Consider the following 14,267-nt stretch of genomic DNA (forward strand, 5'->3'; position numbering starts at 1 on the left):
ATATTACTCTCCCACTGTTTTTTTATGTATTTTTTGTTTTTTTCAGGGAGACTTTAGAAACCCAATAATATTTAAAAAAAAAAATAAATAGGCTTTCTATGGCCCACTGAATGAGAGGGAGAGAGGTGGCACACCCAGGAGTCAAGACTGGCACACAAGCTGAAAGGGCAATATTACTCTCCCACTGTTTTTTTAGGTTTTTTTTTTTTTTCAGGGAGACTTTAGAAACCAAATAATATTAAAAAAAAAAAAAAAAAAAAAAAAAATAGGCTTGCTATAGCCCACTGAATGAGAGATAGCACACACAGCAGTGGCACACAAGCCCTTACTGAGGCCAATATTTTTCTCCCACTGATTGATGTAGTGTTTTTGTGTTGAGGTAGAATTTAGAACACAAATCACGGAAAAAATAAATAGGCTTTCTATGGCCCACTGAATGAAAGGGAGAGAGGTGGCACACCCAGGAGTCAAGACTGGCACACAAGCTGAAAGGGCAATATTACTCTCCCACTGTTTTTTTATGTATTTTTTGTTTTTTCAGGGAGACTTTAGAAACCCAATAATATTTAAAAAAAAAAATAAATAGGCTTTCTATGGCCCACTGAATGAGAGGGAGAGAGGTGGCACACCCAGGAGTCAAGACTGGCACACAAGCTGAAAGGGCAATATTACTCTCCCACTGTTTTTTTAGGTTTTTTTTTTTTTTTCAGGGAGAATTAGAAACCAAATAATATTAAAAAAAAAAAAATAGGCTTTCTATGGCCCACTGAATGAAAGGGAGAGAGGTGGCACACCCAGGAGTCAAGACTGGCACACAAGCTGAAAGGGCAATATTACTCTCCCACTGTTTTTTTATGTATTTTTTGTTTTTTTCAGGGAGACTTTAGAAACCCAATAATATTTAAAAAAAAAAATAAATAGGCTTTCTATGGCCCACTGAATGAGAGGGAGAGAGGTGGCACACCCAGGAGTCAAGACTGGCACACAAGCTGAAAGGGCAATATTACTCTCCCACTGTTTTTTTAGGTTTTTTTTTTTTTTCAGGGAGACTTTTGAAACCAAATAATATTAAAAAAAAAAAAAAAAAAAAAATATAGGCTTGCTATAGCCCACTGAATGATAGCGCACACACAGCAGTGGCACACAAGCCCTGACTGAGGCCAATATTTTTCTCCCACTGATTGATGTAGTGTTTCTGTGTTGAGGTAGATTTTAGAACACAAATCACGGAAAAAATAAATAGGCTTTCTATGGCCCACTCAGTGAGAGATGGCACACACAGGGATGGCACTGTAGCAGAAATGCCAATCTTAATCTCCCACAAAAAAAAAACAAAAAAAAAAAAAAACTGTCCTACAATTACTATCTCCCTGCAGTAATGTAAGCCAGGTATGGCAGGCAGCAATAGGAGTGGACTGATGCACAAATTAAATAAAAAGTGTGGACAAACAAAAAAGATAGCTGTGCAGAAAGGAAGGAACAAGAGGATATGTGCTTTGAAAAAAGCAGTTGGTTTCCACAGTGGCGTACACACAGCAATACAGCTATCACGGAGCCTTCTAGGGCAGCCCAATGAGCTACAGCGCTGAGGGGAAAAAAAAAAAAAAATAGCTTCCACTGTTCCTGCACACCGAAGGTGGTGTTGGACAGTGGAAATCGCTGCAGCACAAGCGGTTTGGTGGTTAGTGGACCCTGCCTAACGCTCTCCCTGCTTCTGACGAAGCGGCAGCAACCTGTCCCTAAGCTCAGATCAGCAGCAGTAAGATGGCGGTCGGCGGGAACGCCCCTTTATAGCCCCTGTGACGCCGCAGACAGCAAGCCAATCACTGCAATGCCCTTCTCTAAGATGGTGGGGACCAGGATCTATGTCATCACGCTGCCCACACTCTGCGTTCACCTTCATTGGCTGAGAAATGGCGCTTTTCGCGTCATTGAAACGCGACTTTGGCGCGAAAGTCGCGTACCGCATGGCCGACAAGCACAGGGGTCGGATCGGGTTTCATGAGACGCCGACTTAGCCAAAAGTCGGCGACTTTTGAAAATGATCGACCCGTTTCGCTCAACCCTAGTCACCATATTTCACCTGTAGTGACCGACATCCATAGCCAGTGACTGGATACTCCAGTGAGGAGAGCTGATCTACAGGTCTTTTAAGCCCTTAATGACCTTGCGATTTTCCATTTTTGCACTTTCGTATTTTCCTCCTCTTCTTCTAAGAGCCATAGCTTTTTTATTTGAGGGCATTTGAGGGCTTGTTTTTTGTTGTACGCGTTTTCTTTTTGAGTGATACCATTCATTTTATCTTGTGATGCACTAAAAAGCAGAAACAAAATTCCAAGTGTATTGAAATTGAAAAGAAGTGCAATTCCACAATTGATTTTTAGATTTTTTATTTTTCATTTTTCAGTATATGGTAAACTGACCTGGCAACATGATTATCCAGGGCAGTAGGAGTACATAGATACCAAACATGTATAGTTTTTCTTTATTTAGGTGGTGAAATAAATTTTGGAAATTTGTAAGAAAAAAATATTTTGCTTATGTTGCCATTATCCGAGACCAGTAACGTTTTTATTTTCCAGGATATGGGGCTGTGTGAGGGCTTAATTTTTGTGCCCTTAAATGATGTTTTAATTATTATCATTTTGGTATAGTTATGATGCTTTGATTGCCTTTTATTGCATATTTTTGCAGTGTTTTGATTTTTTTTCTCGTTACACAGTTTGCTGATCGGATTAATTTGTTTCCTATTTTGATTGATCGGTCTTTTATCTTTTATGAATGCAGCGATTCCAAACATGTGTATTTTTTGTTTTATTTTTAATGAGGAAAAAAGAGGGGTGATTTAACCTTTTAGTGACAGCCAAATTTTAAAAATCTGACCAGTGTCACTTTATGTGGTAATAACTCTGGAACACTTCGACAAATTCCAGTGATTTTAAGATTTTTTTTTTTTTTTGTGACACATTATGCTTTATGATAATGGTAAATTTAAGTTGATATGTTTTGTGTTTATTTATAAAAAATATCAGAAATTTTACAAAAATGTAAAACAAATAGCAATTTTCAAACTTTGAATGATTATCCCTTTAATTCGGATAGTCAAACCACTGCAAAACATTAATAAATAACATTTCCCACAAGTCTGCTTTACATCAGCACCATTTGTAGAATATTATTTTATTTTGTTAGCATTTTAGGAGGTTTACAAATGTAGCAGTAATTTTTCATTTTTTAAAGGAAATTTACTAAATTATTTTTTTAGGGGGTTAGGTTTGAAGTGACTTTAGGGGTCCTATATATTGGGAATCCCCATATGTGATACCATTTTAAAAACAACACCCCCTGACATACTGAAAACTGCTGCCAGGTAGTTCATTAACCCTTCATGTGCTTTTCAGGAATTAATACAAAGTGGCATGATAGGAATGAAAAAGTAGATTTTTACCACCTAAATGTTGCTGACTTTTTAACAGGTCAGTATAGCCGTCAGACTCTAAGGCCGCTATTTGCTCGTGAATTGCCATGGCAAACATCAGAATCACACCATCATGATCTCAGGGTGCCGATGGGGATAAAGAGGGAGAAGCCACACTCTTTTAAACATTTATATGATATAGTAATTATTGACAGCAGCATCTAAGAGGTTAAACAGATTTGCACAGTGCAAATACTGATTGTGGCTAATGCAGCAAGTTGTCAGCTATAGTGTCCAGCCGACAGCTGCTGGATTGTCACCTGTATGGGGAGGCTATTCCCTTATATCTGAGGTCAGTTAAAAGATGTATCAGTGGTCATTAAAGGATTAAACTTTTTTTTTTTTTAAAAAAAACGTTATTTTCTCAGGTTTTACAGTATTTAATAGTCCTCTAAGGAAATTTGAAGCTGCGATCATCCGATTATTTGTGCTATACATAGCAATGCATCGTCACTGCTTTGCATAGAAGAAATCTCGTTCTCCTATGAATGCCGGCCAGGGAACCGTGTTCACAAGAGGATCTAAATGATAGGCATGGGAGTCATCAGCAATTCCCTGCTGTCATGACAAACCATTGGCGCCCCGCAGTCAAGTCATGGTCGCACTGATGGGTGGGACTGTGGCACCTCAGGGTCCTGTTCATCACAGTAGCATTGCTTTCCTCACGGGGAGAGTGATGTTACATTTGGAAGCGATGAAGGATAACTCTTATCAGTTAACCACCATACACACAACATTTTCACACTATCCTATTTACTAGGTGACTCCCCTATATATATTGTGGTTTGGAGATCAGATTGTCAGAGACAGAGGAGAGCAGACTGACATAGAGTGTCAGAAGGTCTGAAGGGGCCGTGTGATATAAAGTACCACAGCTCCTGGAAAGAGACATACAGAAAGCCGAACATTGTTCAGTGAGCGTGAAGGAGAGCGAAGCACAGGAGAGTAACACCAGGGGAGACCAGCTAAGAGCAGGCTGCCTCCTTCTGAAACGCAGATAACCGGTAGCCAGACCACCAAGGTTGTAAGGACTCTACAACTTACATCAGAAACCGGCAGGACAGCTGAACTGCAAGTTACCTGTCCGCCTTAATACCCAGGAGGCACGGTGACACCTTTAGAGCCTGGGGCATGCTAGAGTCCCTGTAAAAAGGCTTAAGTCACCAGTCATACAGGTTATGTCCTATCCTTTATGGGGGACAGAGAGAAGAACTGTGAGGACCTTATGTGAAGTCATAGGCAGTAAGGGACTACAATACCACTGCACTAGAGGAAGGCTTTTAACTCCACCTGGTAAAAGGGGACTCTGGATTCACATCCAAGCCGGCCGGACCCTGCCTGCCCTGTTATCTGGTGCCCTGGACTGTGGCTGCCTGAAGTCTTCAGTAAACCAGATAAAGAGACTGCAAACCTGTGTCCTCGTTCTTTACTGCGCCATTCACCATCTTCCATCTACACACTGGGAGCCCTGGGGACACACTTCACCTGTGGGAAGTTATGCCATCTAGCTGCCATAACATCACCCCAGAGGACCCCTTAAAGCAGCGTCTGTCCCCCCTGACCAAATACCACAGGTGGCATCACGAACATAAACTCTATTCACCAAATCCCTTTAAAGACTTTCCCCTTTTACATGGGCGCCCAGGGCCACGGACCGGGTCGCCACCGTGACATCCCCCTGTGAACACCGGACCCGGTACCGGGTACCCCACTGCTCTGGTGGGCAACTCAGGAGCAGCAAGTTTTTGCTATGTAATCTGAGACAGCATGAGGTAGTGGTTAAAAAACTGAATTTAGCAATGCGTCGCTTATCAGGTTTTCTGCTGTTGTTAACTTACAATCATGGATTTATCACCAGGATATCATCCCTGTCCTAGACTAGCTGCCTCATGCCATTTCTTCTGACCACACCCCCTCCTCTGATAAGCAGTAAGCAGCTCACTATCAATATACAATGTACACAAAAAGCTGAGGTGTGGGCAGGGTTAGCTTACTGAACCCTGCTATGTGTTCATCTAAGAACTCTGTGTCATAACTGCTTGACTCATTAAAGTAAATGATACATCATTGGATTCAGGGTCTCTTTTCCTACATTATGCAGCTCTCAGATGATGTAGCAAAAGCCTGGTGACAGACTCCCTTTTGTTCAGCAGAATACATGTTTTCATAGAAACAATGGTCACTCAGATTAGATCCTTTTTAGATAGATCCTATGTTTTTATACTTGTAAAAAAACTTTAACAATGCCTGACAAATAAACAAATGTTGAAATGTTCATCAAAAGCTTGTGTGTGAAGATTAACAAGTAATAAACATGCACCAACAGAGCAACCTATAGCCTTTTCTCATCTTCTGCATGTGATACGTGTCCTCTAACTATGAGTAAAGCCTCATTATCCAGATATTCCATGCTTATTTTACATTGTGTGTTTTTGAGCCTATAATTATTATGCCTTTTTAGTCACATCTGATTCAGGCTAATTAAACATGAAATAATGCCAGAGAAAAAAGGCCATTAATAATATGAGCAATATATAATTTATTCTAAATAACATCTACAGTACACTGAAGAGGAGCAGATGTTGCCTTTGTACAAGCTTTGTACATTTGTGTGTCATTATGTTTTAAACAGCGTATACAGAACAGTTGAAAAGAAAGTCACGGGGAAGAGTTCACATTACCGTACTTTTTACTATCCAGCCCGCTTAAATAGTCAACAAATCAAGTTATTTCCGTAGTTTATAAATGTTGTCAATTCATGTATTTTTTTTGTGGAAAATTACTACTACAATTATTCAGATTCAAAATCAGCTGTGTACAAGGAATCTTTTTAAAGGATCCTCAGATAATAAGCTGATCCCAGGATGTCCTGCTCAAATATTACTACGAGTAGAGATGAGCGGATGACACAAAACTCACGTGTATTTTCCTTAGAAATTAGATTTGCAGAAAATGTATTTCTTGCAAATTACCGTAAATGTCCCGTATTATGCTCTAGGGTATCTCCAGTAGTATATCACCCATCTGGTTCTCTTCGCATCTTCAGTTTGCCATGGCTTGTGCTAAAACCCCCGGGTCTCTTATGCTTTGACAAGTCTTCATGCCATCTTTGTAACCCGAGAGGGTTGTGCGCATGCGTTCACAAGGTCATAGTAAACGTCATGACATCATGATGACGTCACATTTCACGTGCTTCCGCTGTATCCTCCAGGCCTTATCAAAGCCAAAAGTCTTTGCTCAGTGTTGCCCGGGGATTTCAGCACAAGAGGCTTCAATCAAAATTCCTGGTAGGAACAAACGGCTGGAAAGAAGAAGTGAGCAGTTAAGTGAGTATAAGGATTTAATTTTTTTAACATTTTGATGATCTTTTTCTATTAAAAAAAAAATCTGCGTAATCCATACAGAAGCAAATTATAGCAAAATCTGCATTTTGGCATGACTGCTGCCTAGTTCTTGGTTTTGCTTTATTTTCTTGGACTTTGCACATACAGTTGTGTGCCTCCTCCCCATTTTGGGCTGTGCATTCCTTATAGCTTTCCAAGGACAGGTGTTGAAACATTTAGTTCTGGGACCTGCTTCTGCCTCCATCTTTTTTTAAGCCTGCTGAGTGCTGACACATACCAAAATGAACTGCAAGAGTTTAGGACCATCCTGATAGTGTACGCCTTGTCACGGTGGGATGACTTTTATGGGTTTTTTCATCAAAATTGTTTCAGCTAAGTACCCTACGTTATTTACATTCAGTTGATCCATAAAAATAATTGGACCACGCTCGGCTGACATCCGAGAGCAGTCCGATTTTTATGGACGGCCACAATGGAGAAGTTGGAGAGATTTTTCTCTTCCATCTTCTCTATATCCGAGAAAATTGGATCACACTCTGTTCAAACTCTGATCAGAGTGTGATTAGCATAATCGGACCAATCTTCTCGGATGAAGGAAAATACAGTGGTGTGACCTTGGCCTTAGGTAGTCTTAGCCTTCCTTACCTTATCATTAATGTGGTAATGTATTCATGATAATAGTTATCACATTCTTATCCATTTTAATAGGTCAGGTGTATGTATTAGACCGAGGATATTCTTATTTGTGACAATTTGTATATTTGCCTTTAAAAAAAAAGTCAAGCCTGTAGCCCACACAAATAGATTACTATTCTCTTGCTGATGAACTAGCAGCTGCTGACAAGCTGGAAACTTAGATTACAGTACATGATTATGTGTATGGCCAAATGCAGAAGAGCCGGGCCTGCCTTATTCATCACAGCAAATGGATAGGCACAAAGATTAAATACTTCTCCTCGTGTTGTTTTATGGATATTGCTTTTGACAAGCGTATTATATTTTTTTGTTTATTTTTTTCTTATAAAGATACAAGGAGAGAGGTAGTGTCAGGTTGCAAATTAGTGTATGATTCTTTGTGTCAGCCTCGGCATCAGTGATGCACTGATCAATTTCATTAGTATGCTTGGCTTCCTTCCCTAACCATTCTGTGCCTCATGAGGTGAATATACAAGTAATATTCTGGTACTACAAAGCGGATGCAAATGTGCTCAATCTGGAAAATACTATTGTACATATGAAAAGATATTCAGCGGCGTAGTCAAGGCTCCTAAGGGATTCTCAACGCCGCGAGAGTCAGGTTTACGCAGGCTGTCTTAGTACAGTGGGGTTTTAATGCAGTAGTTGTTTTCCTGTCCAACGGTTTCCATGACTTTTCACATATCCATATATTATTTTCTTCATCTATAGGAGTGAAGAAAGGGTAAAAATAGAAATATTGTAGCAAGATCAGCAGTAGAGATGAGAGAATATGTTCGGGTCCCTCCTTATTCGGCAAGCTATAGCGCTTACCGAATAAGCTGCAGAGAGAACCCAGCTACCTGGGTAGTTCCTGGTAATCAGTTGTCCGTTGCCGCAGCTGCATGTGTCCCGGCTGTTTTTCCTATTGCACCTGAGGTCTGGACATTGCTTTTTGAGACCGGCTGATCCTGCATCCCTTCCACAACTTTCCCCTTTTTATTCTGCAGGCGAGATGCTCACTTCCAGTCACCGGGGCAGTGCAGGGAGTCGTTAAAGTCACTGCTCTCCACACAGGTAGCACTCTGCAATCAATCTTCTGGATTTTGATTGACAGCCTTCTCTGCAGTGTGCACCATATGTATACAGCCTATACTCACTTTATAGTGAGTGGTGATTGTAAGCGCTTCCTGTACCACCTCGATGACTGGAAGTGAGCATCTCGCCTGCAGGGGAAATCTAACTTCATTGTCTCCCTGTAGTCGTTGCTCCAGTACATCAACTACACAGGATTGAGCTGCTATGCCCCCCAAAAATTACCAGTATATTTGCAGTGAAATACTGTTAAAGTTGTTGAGGTGAGATATTATCTTTTGATGAGTGTTGGTGAGGGTGGTGTGCTTGTGAATATCGAAAGTTTGGACCAGCAATGAATCCATGCCTCTTGTCAGAACTCTAAATCTTGAGGAACACAACCAACCAGAAAGTAAGGTGGCAAAGAACGGGCACACTTCTGAAGATACAACACTCATGCTATTAGTAGAGGCTACTTTGCAGCATGAGAGAAGCGCAGGAGCACTGAAGCTAGCCAGATCCAGTGTAATTTGATGCTTCACAGCTGCATTTGCAAACTCTAAAGTAGGGCTTACAAGTCACACACTCCATAGGTAGGTAACATGCCAATCTGAGACTGCAGGTCAGAAACCATGGCGAAGCGCTGCACATTATCAAATCCATTCTTTAAAACAGAAAGGATTTTTAATAAAAAGCACATTGCAAAGTTGATGCTTTTTACAGGGTGGAGCGCGGTAATTTGCTGATTTGGGAATGAAATAAAAAAATTATGATCATTAGAAAAATTTATTTTATATTTTAATTATACTGAACAGTAATGGAATTTTTAAATTACATGGTTTTAAATAGTGTATCTGGCAAATGTCGACCTTCGCTATCCACACACTGCTGCATACGTTTTCTGAAGTTTTCATGAACTCTAACAAGCATGTCCACTGGTATTCTGCCAATTTCAGCTTCAATATTGTTCCTTAGGTCTTCCAAGGTGTTGGGACGGTTGATATACACCTTAGACTTCAGGTAACCCCAAAGGAAAAAATCGCATGGGGCTAAATCTGGTGAGCGTGCTGGCCAGTTCACATCTCCCCTCAAAGAGATAAGCCGTCCAGGAAACATTTGCCTCAAACAATTCATGGTAACCCTCGCTGTGTGTGCAGTGGCACCATCCTGTTGGAACCATGTATCCTCTAGTTCCATTGCCTCAAGAGCCGGCTGAAAATAATCCTGTATCATAGACAAGTACCGTTCGGAGTTCACAGTCATGCCGACCGTTATCCTGAAAAAAGTAAAGACCAATGATGCCTACCCGTGATATGGCGCACCACACAGTGACGCGGTCCGAATGCAGAGGTCTCTCGTGAACTTCTCTGGGGTTTGTTTCACTCCAGTAACGCATATTTTGTTTGTTTACACACCCACTAAGGTGAAAATGTGCCTCATCAGAAAAAAACACAATTGCGTCACGGGGTATCGTTGCTAACATGTCTTCACAAGAGGTCCGCCGTGTCAAATAGTCCCGTGCTGACAATTGTTGGACCACGCACATTTTATACGGGTGAAAATTCAGTTCATCATGAAGAATCCGGTGGAGAGAACGTCTTGAAATGCCAAGAGCAAATGATTGCTTCCGAGCAGAGCGTTTCGGAGATTGCAGTACTGCTGCTCTAACTCTCTCGATGTTTTGTGGTGTTGTAATCCTTCTCTCAGGTCCCCTTCGTACACATGACACATTCCCTGCTGTTCTGAATGCATTCACCCAATTTACAATTGATTGCCGTCCAGGAACACGTCCGCGTGGAGGAACAGCGAATTGTAAACGAAAAGCACGCTGCACTGCAATGATCGAGTGGGCATTTGAAAAATACGCTTCAACACAAAATGACCTCTCCTCACGTGTCCACTGCATGATGGCAACTGAAAGGCGGAGGAATACAAATCTCCCATCAGCCACTGTAAGCCACACCCACTCTCCCCTCTCTTCGACCGACAGTGCCGCCACAGCATGCAGTGCAAAAAAGCAAATTACCGCGCTCCACCCTGTACAAGCACTTTGCAATCTTAAAGGGAACCTGTCACCCCCAAAATCGAAGGTGAACTAAGGCCACCAGCATCAGGGGCTTATCTACAGCATTCTGTAATGCTGCAGATAAGCCCCCAATGTATCCTAAAAGATGAGAAAAAGAGGTTAGATTATACTCACCCAGGGGTGGCCCTGGTCCGGTTCTGGTCCGATGAGCATCGCGGTCCGGGGCCTCCCATCTTCTTACGATGACGTCCTCTTCTTGTATTCATGTTGAGGCTCTGGTGCAGGTGTACTTTGTCTGCCCTGTTGAGGGCAGAGCAAAGTACTGCAGTGCACAGGCGCTGGGCCTCTCTGACCTTTCCCGGCACCTGCGCACTGCAGTACTTTGCTCTGCCCTCAACAGGACAGACAAAGTGGACATGCGCCGGAGCCGCATTTTGAATGCAAGAAGAGGACGTCATCGTAAGAAGATGGGAGACCCCGGACCAGACCGCGACACCCATCGGTCCAGAATCGGACCGGGACCGCCCCTTGGTGAGTATAATCTAACCTCTTTTTCTCATCTTTCAGGGTACATCGGGGGCTTATCTACAGCATTACAGAATGCTGTAGATGAGCCCCTGATGCTGGTGGGCTTAGCTCACCTTCGATTTTGGGGGTGACAGGTTCCCTTTAATTATTTAAAAACTTGAGACATCCCCTTTAACACAACAAATGACACCGATCATATGCACTGATATTGAGTCTACTTACAAAATGCTGCATATGTATGAAAGCAACTGGGAAAAAATATCTCAAACTAATAAAATAACATTGGAGACAATGATATAGTCAAAGATATGTAGATTATGGCAAGGGTTGGCTATTGCTAAAATAAACTGAAAAGAATATTGTCCAAAATTGCCCTTGAGATAATACATAATAAATGTAAACTTATCAAAATATCAGGCCACCGGGGATAAGGTGGACATGTCTTATTGGTTTATGTGTCACTTGACCAGAGTGGTGTGTAATGTTGGCACTTCATTGGTGAAGCCATGTGGAGAAATACAGTGGGGGATCAGAGAAGCTTCACCACAGGAACCACACCGGATTATTAAATTATTAAAAGGCGTTATAAGCCTTTTCATCTTGTAATGAAGACAATTGTAGAGTCAAAAAAATTTATAGCTAAGCAACGTTTTAGGACTCTGCATTTTTCATAAGAATGAAATGAAATGTGCCATCACAAAAAGCAAAGCATGTGATGTGCTTGTCTGTGCTCTCTATGGTAATTTTTGCATAGCATCACACTTTTTTATAGTTAAAGTAAAATTTTATAAGTATGTTCCTTGAGGCATATTTTGCATTCATAGCAACTTTACCTGTTTACGCTTGCTTTATTTTGTTATGAGGTGCTATTCATATACATTGGGGGAAATAAGTGTTTGATCCCTTGCCTATTTTGTAAGCTTGCCCACTGACAAAGATATGAATAGCCTATAATTTTAAGGGTAGGTTAATTTTAACATTGAGAGATAGAATATTATATATAAAATCCAGAAAATCACATTGTATAAATTATATTAATTTATTTGCATTTTGCAGTGAGAAATAAGTATTTGATCACCTACCAACCATTAAGAGTTCTGGCTCCTACAGACCAGTTAGACGATCCTAATCAACTCGTTACCAGCATTAAAGACAGCTGTCCTACATGATCACCTTTATAAAAGACTTCTGTCCACAGACTCAATTATTCAATCAAACTCTAACCTATGCAACATGGACAAGACCAAAAAGCTTTATAAGGATGTCAGGGACAAGATCTAAACTGCATGCTCGCAAACGCCAGAAGCCTGACAAACAAGATGGAAGAACTAGAAGCAGAAATATCTACAGGTAACTTTGACATAGTGGGAATAACTGAGACATGGTTAGATGAAAGCTATGACTGGGCAGTTAACTTACAGGGTTACAGTCTGTTTAGAAAGGATCGTAAAAATCGGAGAGGAGGATGGGTTTGTCTCTATGTAAAGTCTTGTCTAAAGTCCACTTTAAGGGAGGATATTAGCGAAGGGAATGAGGATGTCGAGTCCATATGGGTCGAAATTCATGGAGGGAAAAATGGTAACAAAATTCTCATTGGGGTCTGTTACAAACCCCCAAATATAACAGAAATCATGGAAAGTCTACTTCTAAAGCAGATAGATGAAGCTGCAACCCATAATGAGGTCCTGGTTATGGGAGACTTTAACTACCCGGATATTAACTGGGAAACAGAAACCTGTGAAACCCATAAAGGCAAAAGGTTTCTGCTAATAACCAAGAAAAATTATATTTCACAATTGGTGCAGAATCCAACCAGAGGAGCAGCACTTTTAGACCTAATACTATCTAATAGACCTGACAGAATAACAAATCTGCAGGTGGTCGGGCATCTAGGAAATAGCGACCACAATATTGTACAGTTTCACCTGTCTTTCACTAGGGGGACTTGTCAGGGAGTCACAAAAACACTGAACTTTAGGAAGGCAAAGTTTGACCAGCTTAGAGATGCCCTTAATCTGGTAGACTGGGACAATATCCTCAGAAATAAGAATACAGATAATAAATGGAAAATGTTTAAGAACATCCTAAATAGGCACTGTAAGCGGTTTATACCTTGTGGGAATAAAAGGACTAGAAATAGGAAAAACCCAATGTGGCTAAACAAAGAAGTAAGACAGGCAATTAACAGTAAAAAGAAAGCATTTACACTACTAAAGCAGGATGGCACCATTGAAGCTCTAAAAAACTATAGGGAGAAAAATACTTTATCTAAAAAACTAATTAAAGCTGCCAAAAAGGTAACAGAGAAGCACATTGCTAAGGAGAGTAAAACTAATCCCAAACTGTTCTTCAACTATATCAATAGTAAAAGAATAAAAACTGAAAATGTAGGCCCCTTAAAAAATAGTGAGGAAAGAATGGTTGTAGATGACGAGGAAAAGGCTAACATATTAAACACCTTCTTCTCCACGGTATTCACGGTGGAAAATTAAATGCTCGGTGAAATCCCAAGAAACAATGAAAACCCTATATTAAGGGTCACCAATCTAACCCAAGAAGAGGTGCGAAACCGGCTAAATAAGATTAAAATAGATAAATCTCCGGGTCCGGATGGCATACACCCACGAGTACTAAGAGAACTAAGTAATGTAATAGATAAACCATTATTTCTTATTTTTAGGGACTCTATAGCAACGGGGTCTGTTCCGCAGGACTGGCGCATAGCAAATGTGGTGCCAATATTCAAAAAGGGCTCTAAAATTGAACCTGGAAATTATAGGCCAGTAAGTCTAACCTCTATTGTTGGTAAAATATTTGAAGGGTTTCTGAAGGATGTTATTCTGGATTATCTCAATGAGAATAACTGTTTAACTCCATATCAGCATGGGTTTATGAGAAATCGCTCCTGTCAAACCAATCTAATCAGTTTTTATGAAGAGGTAAGCTATAGGCTGGACCATGGTGAGTCATTGGATGTGGTATATCTCGATTTTTCCAAAACGTTTGATACTGTGCCGCACAAGAGGTTGGTACACAAAATGAGAATGCTTGGTCTGGGGGAAAATGTGTGTAAATGGGTTAGTAACTGGCTTAGTGATAGAAAGCAGAGGGTGGTTATAAATGGTATAGTCTCTAACTGGGT

At 40.8% G+C, this 14,267-nt stretch overlaps 1 long non-coding RNA gene across 1 annotated transcript in view; it reads right to left on the reverse strand.

Moving 5' to 3' along the window:
- The window catches only part of LOC143781514 (uncharacterized), a 70,652-nt gene extending 64,061 nt beyond the window's left edge, over positions 1-6,591 (reverse strand). Inside the window, exon 1 of the long non-coding RNA XR_013216746.1 lies at positions 6,451-6,591. This is a non-coding gene — a long non-coding RNA (uncharacterized LOC143781514). The remainder of the gene's footprint in view (positions 1-6,450) is intronic.
- Positions 6,592-14,267: the final 7,676 nt, after the last annotated feature.

Source organism: Ranitomeya variabilis, chromosome 6 (assembly GCF_051348905.1).
Source record: "Ranitomeya variabilis isolate aRanVar5 chromosome 6, aRanVar5.hap1, whole genome shotgun sequence".
NCBI classification, from domain to species: Eukaryota; Metazoa; Chordata; class Amphibia; order Anura; family Dendrobatidae; genus Ranitomeya; species Ranitomeya variabilis.